Below are 17,771 nucleotides of genomic sequence, written 5' to 3'. Positions count from 1 at the left end.
CCATGGGGGAACATGTTCTGTCTATCTTGCCTGTGCCTGATGAATTGTTTTATACTGTCATGTCTCCCATGAACCTCTGGCGTTACAAAAATAATCTGAGTTTCTCCAACCGCTCCTTGTGCCCAATACCCTCTAATCCAGGCAGTATTCTGATAAACATCTTCTCTACCCTCTCAAGTCTCCACCTGCCTGTAATAAGGTGCTTGTTCTCCTGCTTCACCCCAGTGACGTGGTTCCTGCTTGATGCTACACACTGGGCAAGTATTTCCACACTCAGATATCACTCACCTGATATTCACTCGTGTGGAACTCCTGCAAGGGGAGTATTTGCAGACAACTCAACCCCAGTTGATTTTGGTCCCTCTTTAGCCCAGCTGTACTGAGACCCAATTGAAATGTTCCATATGCAACCACAGACCTCCATACAGGCCGGACTTCAGAGTTTCGAAATAGGCCCTTCTACCCATTGAGCCCATGCTGGCCAGTGATCACCCCGTTCACTAGTACTATCCAGTGTGAAGCTGAGGGCTGGATGCACACTGCATCAGCTGCTCTCTTCCTCTCTTCAGGTTCCATTGTGACTTTTGGACGATCTGGTGTCGAACCTCCGGCACATCTTGTCGCCTTGCAACATGGAAGTCAAGATATTCCGAGTTGCAGCCGACTGATAGCTGGCGGTTCATGCAGTTCATCATGGAGCTTGCAGCGTACAAGTGTCTTTGCAGCATTTTCTTCTTTGCTCTCAATCTAGCTCTCAAAGTTAGCAAGACGAAGGAGCTGATTATAGACACACTAAATGTTGGAGTTACGCAGTAGGTCAGGCTGCATCTCTGGAGAAAAAGAATAGGTGATGTTTTGGGTCTTGACTTGATCCACGCTTCATTGCAGGGACGGGACGGGACGGTGGAGAGTCAACTTATTCAAGTTATTAGGTGTGCATGTCCCCTGGGCCCAGCATATTGATGCAATCACAAGGAAAGGCCATCAACACCTCTACTCTTAAGAAGCATTGGGAGATTTTAAGATGTTGCTGAATACTCTATTGGACTTCTACACATGTACGGTAGAGAAAAAACTCGCTGGTTTCAGAAACCTGTTGCCTAGTTTCAGAACTTGCACATCCAGAATGAAGGAGGGTACAGAAGGTGGTAGACACTGTCTGGTCCATCATGGGTATTGAGCTCCCCAACGTCAAAGTGATCTACAGGAGGTGCTGTCTCAAAGGGGCAGCTAATATCATCATCAACCCACGTGACCCTGGCCCCCGTGCTCTCGTCTCATTACAACTATCGTGAGGAAGATACAGGAGCTTGTAAATCATGACTACGGGGTTGAAGAACAGCTTCTCTCACCGCAGGAGCGATGAAGCTCTTGAACACTATGCAATACTCGCCACAACCCTACCTCATCAATTATGATCCTATGATGTACTGTGGCGGTCACGGTGGCGCAGCGTTAGAGTTGCTCCCTTTCAGCAATGTAGCGCCGGAGACCCCGGTTCAACCCCGACCACGGGTGTTGTCTGTATGGAGTTTGTACCTTCTCCCCGTGACCTGCATGGGTTTTCTCCGAGATCTTCAGTTTCCTCCCACACTCCAAAGACGTACAGGTTTTTAAAGGTTAATAATTGGCGTGGCAAAATTGTCCCGAGTAAGAGTAGGATAGCGTTAGTGTGTGGGGGTCGCTGGTCGGCACGGACCCGGTGGACCGAAGTGCCTGTTTCCACGCTGTATCTCGAGACTAAAACCAAACTATGGTCTTTGTTTTAGTACCACGTCAGACTTTTAGTTTTGCAGTATTATGGTTTGGTTACCTAGTATTACGGATGATTAACGTTATTGATTATTAATTTTAACTGTGTTATTCTGTGACACTGTTAAGCTGAAGCAAGTAGGAATTTCATTATTCCCTTCCCGATACATTTGATTAAACACTCTTGACTCCCACAGCACTTCAATTGGAGTATCACAGTTGCATTAAAGCACTTTGGAACGCCCTGGATCCATGACGTGAAATGTATTAATTGTTAAATCAATGTTAAACGCAATTTATTAATTGCTGCATAAATGCAAGCCCTCTCTGTTTAGAGGATAATGAGAGAGAGAGAAAGAGAGAGAGAGAGAGAGAAGGGGAGGGGAGGGGGGGGGGGGGGGTGTTAGGGATGTTTTCTGGTCTATGTTAGAAACTTCACTTAGACAATGTCCTAAGATGCAACACTTTCACAAAATGTTAATTCCTTGTACTGTTCCTAATATACTCCTACCCAAATCAAAGCAGGAACAATATGGCCATCCTAGAGATGCTTCAAGTCCATGGCAGGGTCTGATTTCCTTTTATAGTACATATTTTTGCTTAAATGGTTCCAGGCATTCACTGTGACCCCTTTGCATTGGGAACAGCTCGGCTGGTTGTCGGAGGAGGGTTCCTGGTGCGTGATTCTCCGGCCTCCACATTCCTTACTGGAAACCCTCTCCTCCCCACCCCTCCTCAACCACTACATTGTCTCTTTAGCCTCCAGTACTTCTCCCTGCCCCCTTCAGTGAGAGCCTGTGTCAGTGATGAAAAATATCCAAGTTCTTTCGCTTTGATACTTCGCACTGGCTCGTAAAAAATAAAAGCACTTCAGTGAAAGCGGCCACAAATAATATTTTGAAACGGGCCGTGTTTCCATATGAGGAGACGGCCAAGTTCTGACAGTTCGATTAAAGTTGGCTTTAAATTCCTGTTTGAGGGGTTGAGAGCAAATCCAGGGAGCTGGTGCTCTGTTAGAAATTGGTCCAGCCACGGCCCCTGGCACCAAACCCCTGTTGTGAATGTGAGAAGCAGCTCGTTCATTAATTGCTACAAGACAAGGTGGTCTTGCTTACCACAAGGCACCTCCTGGCGCATTGGTTTGGATTCCATCCTTCCCAGTAGAATGTTCCCATTTATACCAGGGGAAGTGGCAGTCGGAGAAAGAGACGAGGCAACTCTGGGATCCCTATTGTCACGCAGTGTAGCTCTCTGCAGAAGACATCCTGCCTTTAGATCAATTTAGTTAGTTTAGAGATACAGCACGGAAACGGGCCCTTCAGCCTACTGGGTCCGCGCTGACCAGCGATCCCCGCACATTAACACTATCCTACACACACTAGGGACAATCTTTACATTTACCAAGCCAATAAACCTACAAACCCTGTACACCTTTGGAGTGTTGGAGGAAACTGAAGATTTAGATTTCTAGAAGATTGAGCAGTGCAGCACAGGAATAGGCTCTTCAATCTGCTCTGTTTGTGCCGAGCTTGGTGCCAAAGTTGAACTAATCCCCTTCTGTTTGCACGTGATCCACATCCCACCCATTCCCTTGCACTTTACAGTTTAGTTTATTGTCACATGCACCGAGGTACAGTGAAAAGCTATCTAAAAACTTATTTGATCAGTTATTAAAGATGGGATAGCAGCACATTTGGAAAGTGGTGAAATCATTGGACAAAGTCAGCATGGATTTATGAAGGGTAAATCATGTGTGACGAATCTTATAGAATTTTTCGAGGATGTAACTAGTAGAGTGGATAAGGGAGAACCAGTGGATGTGTTATATCTGGACTTTCAAAAGGCTTTCGACAAGGTCCCACATAAGAGATTAGTATACAAACTTAAAGCACACGGTATTGGGGGTTCAGTATTGATGTGGATAGAGAACTGGCTGGCAGACAGGAAGCAAAGAGTAGGAGTAAACGGGTCCTTTTCACAATGGCAGGCAGTGACTAGTGGGGTACCGCAAGGCTCAGTTCTGGGACCCCAGCTATTTACGATATATATTAATGATTTGGATGAGAGAATTGAATGCAACATCTCCAAGTTTGCGGATGACACAAAGCTGGGGGGCAGTGTTAGCTGTGAGGAGGATGCTAGGAGGCTGCAAAGTGACTTGGATAGGCTGGGTGAGTGGGCAAATGCATGGCAGATGCAGTATAATGTGGATAAATGTGAAGTTATCCACTTTGGTGGCAAAAACAGGAAAGTAGACTATTATCTGAATGGTGGCCGATTAGGAAAGGGGGAGATGCAACGAGACCTGGGTGTCTTGGTACACCAGTCATTAAAAGTAGGCATGCAGGTGCAGCAGGCAGTGAAGAAGGCGAATGGTATGTTAGCATTCATAGCAAAAGGATTTGAGTATAGGAGCAGGGAGGTTCTACTGCAGTTGTACAGGGTCTTGGTGAGACCACACCTGGAGTATTGCGTACAGTTTTGGTCTCCTAATCTGAGGAAATACATTCTTGCCATAGAGGGAGTACAGAGAAGGTTCACCAGACTGATTCCTGGGATGTCAGGACTTTCATATGAAGAAAGACTGGATAGACTCGGTTTGTACTCGCTAGAATTTAGAAGATTGAGGGGGGATCTTATAGAAACTTACAAAATTCTTAAGGGGTTGGACAGGCTAGATGCAGGAAGATTGTTCCCGATGTTGGGGAAGTCCAGAACAAGGGGTCACAGTTTAAGGATAAGGGGGAAATATTTTAGGACCGCGATGAGGAAAACATTTTTCACACAGAGAGTGGTGAATCTCTGGAATTCTCTGCCACAGAAGGTAGTTGAGGCCAGTTCATTGGCTATATTTAAGAGGGAGTTAGATGTGGCCCTTGTGGCTAAAGGGATCAGGGGGTATGGAGAGAAGGCAGGTACAGGATACTGAGTTGGATGATCAGCCATGATCATATTGAATGGCGGTGCAGGCTCGAAGGGCCGAATGGCCTACTCCTGCACCTATTTTCTATGTTTCTATGTTTCTATGCCACCATTGCTTCCACCGTCACCCCTGGCAGCACGTTCCAGGCACTCGAAACACTCTACCCAAAAAAAAAACTGGCTGCGCACGTTTCGTTTATACCATCCTCTGATACCTTAAAGCTATGTCCTCTATTCTTTCCACCCTGGGAAAAAGGTTCTGACTGTTTACCCTCTCTGTCTCCAATGATTTTCTATGCCTTTATCGGGTATCCCCTCAAACAATGCTCCAGAGAAAACAATCCAAGTTTGTCCAAACTCTCCTTATGACTAAGGCCCATAATCCAGTCAGCATTCTGGTCAATCTCTTCTCCGCCCTCTCCAATATCTTCGCATCATTCCTGCAATAGGGCGCCAGAACCGCACACGACACTTGAAATAGTGTCAAGTTGACCAATATTGATCAACGTGACCATTATGACCAAGGTTTGGTTCATAGTCCTCTGGTTTTAGAAAATCTCATCCAAATCTAGAGTTACTGTTGATAGACAAGAGACTATTGCAAGTCCTCTCATATAACATGCTGGATCTCAGAATGCCACTGTGCCTTTATAAGATATGGAAGTACAGAGGATAAATAATTGACCAGAAATGCTACTTTTTTTTTTCCTGTGGTCCTGACTCCCTGAAAATATGGATGGAGTCCAGAGATGGTTCAATAATGAGTTAAATGCTAATTTAATAAGATCCTATCCAAGATAATTCCTCTAATTTGCTTTTGAATCAGAATTTAACAGAGCAGGGGACATTATTCAGTCAATCACGGCTATGCCAGCTTGCTGGCTCATTTTCCTAAGCCTTTTGGGGGGGTTTTTACATTATATTTTTCCAACTTCAGTTTAAGAGCTCTAATGGATTTTGGTTCCATGTCCTGTGTCAAAAAATATACCCGCCCTTCATTAATCACTCATTCATATTAGTTGCTGCTGCTTCAAATGTGTGAAAGTAGACCCATTTGCGGAACAACCTCATAAAATGTCAAGGGGAGTTTTCAAGAATGAAATTAAATAAAACAATAACTGGCAGACAAAAGTCTGACTAACTTGAGGAATTTAGCAGCTAACGCTGTTCCAAACATATTTGGGTTTTCAAATAAAGACCAAATCTCGGACAATTTTGAAACAATCCACTTGGGCTATTATCGATGATTGTGTTCCATCAGAGATGCAAGTGAGACTGAAAACAGCCCTTAAAAGGCACTTGGTCAGGTACATCGATAGGGAAGATTTACAGGGATATGGGCCGAACGTGGGCAAATGGAACTAGCTTAGATGGGGCATCTTGGTAGGCATGGATGGGTTGGGCCGAAGGGCCTGTTTCGGTGTCGTATGACTCTTTGAATAGCAACTTCACTTAACTAAGGTTTGGAAACATGATTAATCTGGCAAATTCAAAACTGTAATTCGCCTGAATATCATTCAAGGATGTGTAGGGAGGAACTGTAGGAGCTGGTTTACACCACAGATGGACACAAAGCTGGAGTAACTCGGTGGGACAGGCAGTATCTCTGGAGAGAAGGAATGGGTGACGTTTTGAGTTGAGACCCTTCTTCAGACTTTATGCAAGGATGTACATTCCTTAAGATGCAATGTTCATTTGGGTTCCTTTTATTTAAAATCTAAAAAGTTATCCTGGTCTATATTTTATCTCAGTTGCTCCACTGCCCATGGATCTCGGAAGGCAATGACGATGCTGAGATGCTCCTATGGCACAAGGTCATAGGAGGTCTTCATAACTCTCCTTCATGCTCGATAGTGGTCTCCGCGTACTCGAGGCCTCAGCTAGGTTGCGGCGGTTTTTTCAATATTTTTTTTAAATGCCCGCGAGTAAAAAAAAAGGTCGCTATGGAAAAACTCAATACTTTTTTTACTCGTAGGTTTAGTCGTAGTAGGTAGGCATGTTAGTCGTAGGTAATCGAGGGTAGTCGAAGGTAGTCGTAGATAGTCTTCATCATAGTCGAAGGGAGATCGAAGGAGATCGTCTTCACTCTCCACTATTCGGTGTCCAATTTTCCCGAAGTTAGTCGTAGCTAGTTGAAGTTGGTCTTCTACATAGTTGAAGGAGGTCTTCAACATGTCACTTTTTCCAAACTCTTCTAAACTCGCCAATTAGGTCGCCCAAGTGGGACAACCCCTTAAGGATCCATTTGACTTGTGAAGAAGAATACCAGTAAGCAGCTAAAATAAATAAATGGCAATGAAGTGGACTGAGGGAAAAATGACCTGCAGCAAAAGGCTACGAGAAAAATATTAAGAATTCCAAAAGGAAATGGGATTGAATCTCACAACTTGAAATGTCGTATGACTAAGGGATTGGCTAAGCAAGACCTTTACACTGAGCTAGCATCTGTAATACACAAAAGTACAATGGAAGATTTACTAAAGATGATTAAATTACCAGTGATAGGCCAGGAATTTAATTTGCAGAAGTGTTCATTGCATAAATTCGTGTTTCTTTAAAAAAAAATTGAATGATGAGAATTATTCAATGTGAGGGAGAAAGATCTCTCACACTAGAAGGGTTGTTAATTCTTTTACAGGATGTGAAATGGCCATCATTTATTACCCATCCTTAATGCTCTTTGAGAACATGATGGCAGAGTGTCTGGGGCCCTGAGAACAGCACGAGGATTGATCCTTCAGCCCACAATGTCTGTGTGGGACATGATGCTATGTTAAACTAATCTCCTCTGCCAGCACATGATCCATCTCCCTCCATTCCCTCCAGTGCCTACCTAAATGCCTCTAAAATGCCACTATCATATTTGCTTCCAGCACTGCTCCTGGCAGTGCATTTCAAGCACCAACCATTTTTTGTGTATTTTTTTAAAAACACAACTTACCTCCCACATCTCTCCCCCCTCCCCCATTGACCTTAAAGTTATGCCCTCCAGTCTTTCACTTTTCCACACGATGGGGGGGGGGGGGGGGGGCAGAAAGATTTTTATTGTTTATCCTCTCTATGCCTCTCATAATTTTGTATATTGATATCAGGTCTCCTCTCAACTTCCCATGCTCTAGAGAAACTATCTGAGTTTGTCCAACCTCTCCTTGTAATCCAGGCAGCATTCTGGTAAACCTCTTTTGCACTCTCCCCAAAGCCCCCGCAATGGGGTGACCAGTGGGGCAGCGGTAGAGTTGCTGCCTTACAGCGCCAGAGACCCGGGTTCGATCCCGCCTACGAGGGCTGTCTGTAAGGAGTTTGTACATTCGCCCTGAGACTGCGTGGGTTTGCATTGGGTGCTCTGGTTTCCTCCCGTGTTCCAAACAAGTGCAGGTTTGTAGGTTATTTGGCTTCTGTAAATTGACCCTAGTGTGTGGGATAGAACCAGTGTATTGCTGGTCGGTGTTGACTAGATGGTCTGAATGGCCTGTACCTCGAAACTAAACGAACTGCAGGCATAACTGGGGTGCTTCTGGACAGGGCTTTCCAGTGCACAGATCGAGCAATAATGATGGCACAGAAAGTTGTCTTCTAAATCAGGGTGATCTTTGAACTACATGATGGCCAACTCGGCCATGTTGAGGCCTAAAAGATGTGTTCAGTATGCTGAAACATTGGCCATCTCACCTTGGTTATTTTAAACACTGACGATCTATCCTTAGATACTTTTTTTCCTCCGCCACTATTAATGCACTGAAAGCTGGATGGGCATCCCACTTCCCTGCATAAATTAGAGATGTCCTGAGGAGATTCACCCCCCACAGTCCTCCCAGAATTAGCTTCCCTGTTGCAACACTGGAGAACATTAATTATTCTTCAGTAGAATGTGCCATCAAGTGGCTAAATGGAATATAGCAGAACCACAGACTGTTCATAATGGTACGATTGCTGTGGCATTGACAGGGCTAGTCTATCCACTGGGTCCTGCAAACAAATTGCTCCAATGAGAGATTGCAACCTCGCCCAACTGGGTACCCACCCGAGGACCCGCAGGCCCGGCGGATCGCGGTGCCGGGAGGGAGCTGGGGACGTCGGACGTGAGGAACAAGAGCCGGAGGGAGGGTGACCTGGGGTAATGCCTCCAATGCTTTCAAGGTGGGCTGCAGGAGGCGCCATCGGGACACAAAGATGTCCGGGCAAGGAGAGGGACATCGGTTCGCAGGCCGATCCCATCAAAGGCGATGGAGGAAAGACCTGCAGAAGCCTGGGGCTTACCTGGATCAGGAGCCTCTCCAGTCGACCGACCGACCCAGCATGCGGGCACACCAGACTTTGGAAATGGTGCCAAAACATGGCGGCGCCTGCATGTGTAAATAAGCAAAATGAATTTGACTGTACAGCTGCACATGTGACAACTGGAGCACCATTGATCCAGATGTTGTGGAGCTGGGGTTGCAAAGACTGTCGTTCAGCTTAACGTTTATGTACCTCATCCTTGGCAGTACCACCCTACCTATTGGGACTTTGTGCTCTGCTTTCCCTCCACGGATGCTGCCTGAACCACTGAGTTCTTCCAGCACTTGGCTGAAGGTCCCAACATCTCCAGTCTCCTTTGTCTCTAAATTCAGGAATGATCGTTAGACTCCAAATCTAATCTCCAATGTTAACAGCCATTAATTTTCAAACATTTTCCCCCAAAAATCTATATTTTAAAATTCCCGATGTTTGGCTTGCTAGTAATTCTCCCTTCTATGGCCCCAATCTTAGCTGGCCCTCCAGAAACCAGCCAGCTCGTGTTGCGGGGTATGGATGGGATGGGATGTGATGGGCAAGGAAGGGATGGAAATGGGGTCGGTCATTACCTGACACTGCTCCTACTTCCTTCCTGTTTATTTGAGCAGGTGGGGCGGGCATGTCGAGAAGCCATGGGAGGGTCCCCACTCTCCTCTGCAAATTGGAGACCAGTTCCATCTCCATAACTTCATTTGGAATTGTGGCAAGGAATGGTATTAAGATGTTGGAGATACTGAATGGGTCATTCAGCCCACCGAATATCTGATGCAGTAGATGAGGTTAGAAGAGTTGTACGTGATTAGTGCACAAGTTGCACTATGGATTGTGCCTTTGGTTGCACTAAGGACTTCTGTTTTTGCACTATTATGGTTACCTAATTTTTCTATTATTAATTTAATGTATTTTTGATACATTATCTATGTTGCATCTATTAAGCTGCAGCAAGAAAAACATGCTGTCTTGTTGGTGCCTATGCCGATTAAACACTCATGACTTTTGAGTAAATGTTACAACGCTGACTCTGGGACAAAAACCGTACCAAATCGAGTGTGTTTCACCGGGGGATCTTTTTGGAAACTGTGATCATAATATTTTGAGGTTCAGAATAGTTTTGGCAGAGATAGACCACCCAGATATAAAATATAGTCAATTGGAGAAGAGCCAGATTCAGTGGGATGAGAACAGGCCTGACCCAAGTTAAACTTTATTTCATCAACGGGAGGTCTTTAAGATTGGAGATGTTTCAGCTGCTAGGCATTCTCGGCGGGGGGAGTAGGTCAGAGAAGCTAAAGCATGCTGACCGCAAAGATGGAGAATGTTGGATGGATTTGATGCGTTTGACCTACACCCTGAATCTGGTTTTCACCTGGGACCCTCTTAATGATGGCTCGGATCGCGACAATGCACAGGGAAAATCGTGTTCAGCAGGGCAGAGTTTCTCGAACGAGTCTGTTTATTCTGGCCCAGTAACAGGATACACTGGGGAAGCACTGAGTGAGGGCCCAAAGATACTCCACTGACTCAAAACGCTTGCAGTAACTTGTAGTGTTCACCTCGCAGTGATTGCGTGCAGATATTACCTTTTTCACAATCATTCACCTTTTTCTTTGCAGTATTGATCCAATTCCCCAGGAGTTAGATACATAGAAACATAGAAACATAGAAATTAGGTGCAGGAGTAGGCCATTCGGCCCTTCGAGCCTGCACCGCCATTCAATATGATCATGGCTGATCATCCACCTCAGTATCCCATACCTGCCTTCTCGCCATACCCTCTGATCCCCTTAGCCACAAGGGCCACATCTAACTCCCTCTTAAATATAGCCAATGAACTGGCCTCGACTACCCTCTGTGGCAGAGAGTTCCAGAGATTCACCACTCTCTGTGTGAAAAAAGTTCTTCTCATCTCGGTTTTAAAGGATTTCCCCCTTATCCTTAAGCTGTGACCCCTTGTCCTGGACTTCCCCAACATCGGGAGCAATCTTCCTGCATCTAGCCTGTCCAACCCCTTAAGAATTTTATAAGTTTCTATAAGATCCCCTCTCAATCTCCTAAATTCTAGAGAGTATAAACCAAGTCTACCCAGTCTTTCTTCATAAGACAGTCCTGACATCCCAGGAATCAGTCTGGTGAACCTTCTCTGCCCTAACAGCTGGGAATTGTCGGCCTTTGGCTGACAGCAACTTCCCCTCTCTCTCTCTCTCTGTGTATATGGGGGCTATAAATTATTCATGTCTTTCTGTCATGACTCCTCTTGTCTTATGACCAATTCTTTTGCACTTAAGTCTGCGTGCTAACTTCCATATGTTTATGCTTCAGCCAGCTATGTCTTGCCGTCTAAACATGGCCTTTAAGTTACCTTTACTAAGTTGACCTCGTATCCCATCATCCTTTTGGGGTTTGCATAGCGTTCTGGGTAGCTTGCAACCCAATGGTATGAACATTTGAATTCTCTCATTGTATATAATACCCCCACCGCCACATCTCATCATGTTTCCCTGGGACACCCTCCACAACCTAGTGTACACCCATTCCGCCACCATCCAACCACTCTTTACCCCCCCTACACCCCTTCCACTTCCATCCACATTCCTCTGGTTTTACACTTCACTCCTCTCCTTATCCCGACACCCTTTTGTCTCATTTTCCTCTCTAGCCTTTGATACTCACAGATCTGCCAGCACTTCATAAGATCAAAAGTGACAGGAGCAGAATTAGGCCATTCGGCCCATCAAATCTACCCCGCCGTTCAATTTTTGGTTTTGCTCTTCCCCAGTATTTAGGTTGATCATATTACAAACTTTCCCAGTATTCTTATTTCTGGAAATTCCTTCTTCAGAAAGTAAAAGAACGTGCTACCGATGCCCGGTTGTGGACACCAGTGAGAATCGGGCTGATTACGGAAAGTTTGGGTGGTGCAGCGGCAGAGTTGCTGTCTTACAGCGCCAGACATTCGGGCTTGATCCTGACTACGGGTGCTGTCTGTACGGAGTGTGTACGTTCTGCCTGTGACCTGCGTGGGTGTTCCCCGGGTGCTCCGATTCCCTCGTGCAGGTTTGTAGGTTAGTTGGCTTTGGTAAAATTGTAAAATTTCCAGTACTGTGTTGCACGGGGATCGCTGGTCAGCGCAGACACGGTGGGCCAAAGAAGGGCCTGTTTCCGCTCTATATCTCCAAACTAAACTGATGTAAAAGTATTCATTTAATACCTCTACTGCCAAAAATTATATTTTTGTTTTCTGATTGGTCCACTTCACCTCTCACAACCTTGGTTTTGTTCATCTCTCGAGAATATTTTACATTCGCTGCCATTCTTATCCACTACCTCACTCCTCTCTACCTCAGAGCCACATGAATGGTGGTGCAGATTCAAAACGATATTTGACTTGCTCCTGCTCCTCCTACTTCATATGGGGGTGAAAAGGACATATATGATATGCTTGCTTGCAAAGGTCCAGACATTGAGTATAAGAGTCAGGAAGTCAATGTACAGCTTTGTAGGACCGTGGTTATTGTGCGGTTTGTTGGACGGTGGTTATTGTGCAATGTGCATCTTTGTAGGGACCTTGCATTTGGAGTATTGCGTGCAGTTTTGGTCGCCCCATTACAGGAAGGATGTGGAGGCTTTGGAAAGGGTGCAGCAAGAGTTTACCAGAATAATAGAAACATAGAAACATAGAAATTAGGTGCAGGAGTAGGCCATTCGGCCCTTCGAGCCTGCACCGCCATTCAATATGATCATGGCTGATCATCCAACTCAATATCCCGTACCTGCCTTCTCTCCATACCCTCTGATCCCCTTAGCCACAAGGGCCACATCTAACTCCCTCTTAAATATAGCCAATGAACTGGCCTCGACTACCCTCTGTGGCAGAGAGTTCCAGAGATTCACCACTCTCTGTGTGAAAAAGGTTCTTCTCATCTCGGTTTTAAAGGATTTCCCCCTTATCCTTAAGCTGTGACCCCTTGTCCTGGACTTCCCCAACATCGGGAGCAATCTTCCTGCATCTAGCCTGTCCAACCCCTTAAGAATTTTGTAAGTTTCTATAAGATCCCCTCTCAATCTCCTAAATTCTAGAGAGTATAAACCAAGTCTATCCAGTCTTTCTTCATAAGACAGTCCTGACATCCCAGGAATCAGTCTGGTGAACCTTCTCTGCACTCCCTCTATGGCAATAATGTCCTTCCTCAGCTAACATACCATTCGCTTTCTTCACTGCCTGCTGCACCTGCATGCCCACTTTCAATGACTGGTGTACCATGACACCCAGGTCTCGCTGCATCTCCCCTTTTACCTGGATTAAGGGGGTATCGGCTACAGGGAGAGATTGGACAGACTGGGATTGTTTTCTTTGGAACGCCAGAGGTTGCAGGAAGACATGATGGAAGTATTTTAAATAATGAGAGGCAGAGATAGGGTAAACAGTCATTTTCTTTTGCAGGAATGGACAAATCAAATACTAGGGAGCATAGCTTTTAAGGTGAGAGGAACAAAGTTTAACGGAGATGTGTGGGGCAAGATTTTTTTTTTTTTACACAGAAGGTGATGAGTGCCTGGAACTTGCTGCTGGGGCTGATGTTAGAGGCAGATATGACAGTGACATTCAAGAGATATGAATACGTAACGCATGTAGAAATATGGATTATGTGTAGGTGATAAGAATTGGTCATGGCATTATGTGCGGCACAGATATTGTAGGCTGTCTGAAGAAGGGTCTCGACCTGAAACGTCAACCAATCCTTCTCTCCAGAGATGCTGCCTGTCCCGCTGAGTTACTCCAGCTTTTTGTGTCTATCTTCTTGTGGACTGAAGGGCTCTTCTTGTGCTGTAGTTTAGTTCAGAGATACAGGCCCTTCAGCCCATTGAGTCCGTGCTAACCACGATCACCCTTACCCTAGTTCTATCCTACGCACTAGGGACAATTTAAGAAGCCAATTAACCTACAGACCTGTGCGTCTCTTTGGAATGTGGGATGAATCCGGAGTACCCAGACGAAACTCACATGGTCACAGGGAGAACGTACAAACTCCATCCAGACTGCACCCCTAGGCAGGATTGAACCCAAGTCTCTGGTGCTGTAAGGCAGCAGCTCTACCACTATGTGTGGGAAAGAACTGCAGATGTTGGTTTAAATCGAAGATAGACACAATGCTGGAGTAACTCAGCGGGACAGGCAGCATCTCTGGAGAGAAAAAATGGGTGACGTTTCGGGTCAAGACCCTTTTTCAAGCTGAAGAAGGGTCTTGACCCGAAACGTCACCCGTTTTGACATTACTTTGATTGCGTTACTCCAGCACTTTGTCTAGCTCTACCACTAGGTCACCCCTAATTTCAGCTGAGCTGTTCTATAGTCTCTCTGCAGGAGACGTTTCAATTGCAACCGTCAGCATTTTTTCTCCCCTACTCCTCTATTCTCCTGACTCTTGGCAGGGCTGTCTCTGCAGCGGACTGAAGCAGTTGTCAAAGTTGCCCGAGTGCCATTGTACTGACACCTGAGGGAGCTGTACAACAACAACCGAATATCTACAGGGCTGTTACTCCAGCAGAATATCGAGTCACAGGCACTTGTGTTTTTAGACAGCTCCCTAGCAGGATAACCAGGTGGCATGAAACTAATGATTAATTTTCCTCAATTTGCATGCGAGAAATGGTGTTGAATGCAGCTAATTAGTTTACAGAGCAAGGTAGAGTGGTGGAATTGTGGCAAGCTACAAAATAAAACACAGCCGGCATATTTGAAGGAGCTTTTGATTAGTTGATTAAGGAGAGCCAGGCCAGGTTGAGTCCGACAGTCACTTCAATTAAACAATTAAAATCTGATTATGGCCCTTGAACCTTAATTTCCACATTTTCTAAATTTACATAATTTTTCCAACTCCATCGAGTTGTTAGTATGATCATTATTTGAAAATATTCAAAATAAACATCCTGCTTTTTTTCGGACAGAAAAAAAATGAAAGGAGCTGATTGACTGATGCAAGCTGTGGCATGCCAAACTAGCATCAACGTGTCTTTTTTTCTGCCAAATGAACCGTGAGATCGTTTACCCTGCTCATCCAAAAAAAAGATGTATAGTTGTTAAATGAAGAAGCCTTCCCTGTCATCGGGCAATGCTCAGCTAAATTGGAGCAGGCAGCTCAGCTCTTGGCATTGTGTAATAATGTGCTGTAGTTACGGCTCGGAAATATTCTCCCATGTGAACATCTGTTGACTTTTTGAGTCACGTAGCCCTTTGACCCACCTGCCCATTCCGACCCAGATGCCCCATCTACCTTGGAGAGTCATCTGGTCATACAGTGTGGAAATGGGCCCTTCAGCCCAACTTGCCCACAACGGCCTATTTAAGTTAGTCACACCTGCCTGCTTTTGGCCCAAATCGCTCGAAACCTACCCTATCCATGTACATGACTACATTTTTCTTTACTATTGCTTCAACTACATCCTCCGGCATCTTGTTCCTTAGTCCCACCGGCCTATGTTTGCCCCATATCCCTCTAAACCTTTTCTATCCATGTACCTGTCCAAATGTCTATGAAATGTTGTTTTTGCACCTTCTGCAACCACCTCCTCTGGCAGCTCATTTCACAGACCCATCACCCTATCTGTGGGGAAAGAATTGCCCCTCGGGTTACTGTCAAATCTTCCCCCTCTCACCATAAACCTATTTGCTCTGTCTCTTGATTCTCCTACTCTGGGTAAAATACACACTGTGCATGTACCCTATCTATTTCCCTTCACGAGCTTGTACACTTCCAGAAAATCGCCCCTCATCCTCCTGCAACTGTGCGATTGATAATTCTACCCTGCAGGCAGACGGGAGAGACAATGCAGCCCATTTATATTTGTAACAGCTGATTGAAAGAAATCACTAATGCGTTGCTGCTAGAGCTGCTTTGCAGAACCAGAGACCCCGGTTCAATCCTGACCTGGGGTGCTGTCTGTGCGGAGTTTGCATGTTCTCCCTGTGACCACCTGGATTTCCTCCTACATCCTAAAAATGTGTGAGTTTGTAGGTTAATTGGCCTCTGTAAATTGCCCCTTAGTGTTTGGGGAGTAGATGCGAACGTGGGATAACATACAACTCGTATGAATGGGTGATCGATGGTCGTCGTGGAAATGACAAAGATTAGAGGTCATGGCTTTAAGGTGAAAGGGGCAAATTTTAACAGAAATGTCTAAGGCAAGATTTTTATACAAAGGGTGGTGTGTACCTGGAACATGCTGCCAGGGGTGACGATTGAGACAGATATGATAGTGGCATTTAAAAGGCTTTTAGATAGGCACATGGATAGATCATAAGAGATAGGAGTAGAATTAGGCCATTCAGCCCATCAAGTCTACTTCACCATTCAATCATGGCTGATCTATCTCTCCCGCCTAACCGCATTCTCCTGCCTTCTCCCCATAACCTCTGACACCCATACTAATCAAGAATCTATCTATCTCTGCCTTAACCATATCCACTGACGGCCTCCACAGCCTTCTGAAGCAGAGGATTCCACAGATTCACCACCCTCTGACTAAAAAAAAAAAATCCTCCACATCTCCTTCCTAAAAAAATGTCCTTTAATTCTGAGGCTATCACCTCTAGTCCTAGACTCTCCCGTGAGTGGAAACATCCTCTCCACATCCACTCTATCCAAGCCTTTCACTATTCTGTACATTTCAATGAGGTAGGGTATTAACATGCAGATAATTGATGGATATGCATCACATGCAGACAGAGGAGATTAGTTTATCTCGGCATCTTGTTCAGCACAGACATTGCAAACTGACGCATTTGTTGCTGTACTGCGTTCTATGCTGAAAGTCTTTATCTCTTTCATTGGCATCATTACAACAGATAATCTGTGTGCAAATTGTCTGTTGTGTCTACTTCGTTATGATCTTGGCGTTAAAGGTATTTGGCACATCCAGAAGTCATGAAAGGTACAATACAAATCCAAGTGTTTTATTTCATAGTTTCGCAAATGTTCTCTCATCAGGCAGGGTAAACAATTCCTTTCCAAAAGATTTATCTACATCCGCATTGTTGGGTTACCTCCACAGGGCGCTGAACGATGGCTGCCTCGCCAACAGTCTCATCTTTTTCCTTTGTGTTTTTAGTTTGTTGAAAAATGTATGTTTTAGTTTATATTTAGTTTTATATTATGTGGGGGGGGGGGGAGGAGGTGGGGGAAACTTTTTTAAATCTCTTTCCTCGACGGAGATGCGACTTTTTCCGTGTCATATCTCCGTCTGCACTGCGGCTGAATATTGTGGAGCTGGCGGCCTCTTGCTGGGACCTCTGGAGCTCCAACCGTGGGAGCCTACAGACAACATCTCGGAGCTGGCGATCCCTTTTGCCAGTGATCGACCTCTGAAGCTCCAACTGCAGGGGCTTGCGGACTTTAACAACGTGGAGCTCGCGGTCCCTGGTTAGGGACCGGCTTCGGGAGCTCCAAGCTGTGGGAGCTTCGACCGCCCCGATCGCGGGAGATTCAATCGGCCCGAATGCGGATGGTACGACTCCCCCAACCACGGGAGAAAAAGACGAAAGAAGAGAAGACTTTATTGCCTTCCATCACGGTGGGGAATGTGGAGGAGCCACTGTGGTGGATGTTTATGTCAAATTCTCATGTAGTTGTGTGTCTTGTTGCTTTTTTTGGTATGACTATATGGCAAAACAAATTTCTCGTATGTTGCAAAACATACTTGGCTAATACGTCATGATTATGATTAAGATCCTTCCCTGGATAAGTACGTTCTGTTATAAATTCCGCTGTAAGATTTGGAAGAAGTAGTAGTCAGAGTAAAACAGCATGGAAATGGGTCCATCGGCA

This window comes from Amblyraja radiata, chromosome 29 (genome assembly GCF_010909765.2).
Source record: "Amblyraja radiata isolate CabotCenter1 chromosome 29, sAmbRad1.1.pri, whole genome shotgun sequence".
Taxonomy (NCBI): domain Eukaryota; kingdom Metazoa; phylum Chordata; class Chondrichthyes; order Rajiformes; family Rajidae; genus Amblyraja; species Amblyraja radiata.
Note: the sequence above shows the minus strand (reverse complement) of the source record.